Consider the following 788-nt stretch of genomic DNA (forward strand, 5'->3'; position numbering starts at 1 on the left):
AAAGTGGTTCTATATGACCTTTTGGAGTTCCCTATATAAAGCGTGTGTAGAACCATTGTTGGTCTAAATATATCCTATTCTATTTAAGGAAGTACAACACAACAAAAAAAAGGTTGATTCTGGGATTATAAATTAAGACATTATTACATTATTCTACGAACGAAGCATGTGACATACTGGCACATACTGTATCTCTACCCTCCCACCTGCCCTGTGCTTTGTGGATAACAGGTTCTAAATTACAGTACTTTTATCACGCCACAGATATAATTTTGGTTAAATCATGACTAATATTTAGCTGAATAATTAACATGATTATACACAATCCACTGTTATATACAACATTTACAAGTTTTTAAAATCAATATATATATATATATATATATATATATATATATATATAAAAATCATAATTTCTTTAGCATCCTCTCCTTCAATTCTTTTTGTTGGCCTTCAAGTTTTCATTTCAGTGCAACACTGGCTCTGTTCCAAAACCTAGTGAGCTGCCTATACCTGTCTGCTGCCTACGTATCACATTGTCATGCAGATGAGTGATACACTGAGCAGACATGAAGTGACTGTCAATATATTATGTCAGCTGAATTCTTTTACTGGCCAACAGTCCACACCAATCCATTGTCCAGTTGAGTTTGTCCATCGGTCTGAAGTAGACCTATAGTGGCTATTCACAAAGGATGTGTTTTAGTGTTCAATCTACCCTATTTCTAATAGTTGGTTTGTACACATATGCAGGCAGACAGCTCTAAAGAAATTTCATGGAAATATAC

Source organism: Cyprinus carpio, chromosome B9 (genome assembly GCF_018340385.1).
Source record: "Cyprinus carpio isolate SPL01 chromosome B9, ASM1834038v1, whole genome shotgun sequence".
In the NCBI taxonomy this organism is placed as follows: domain Eukaryota; kingdom Metazoa; phylum Chordata; class Actinopteri; order Cypriniformes; family Cyprinidae; genus Cyprinus; species Cyprinus carpio.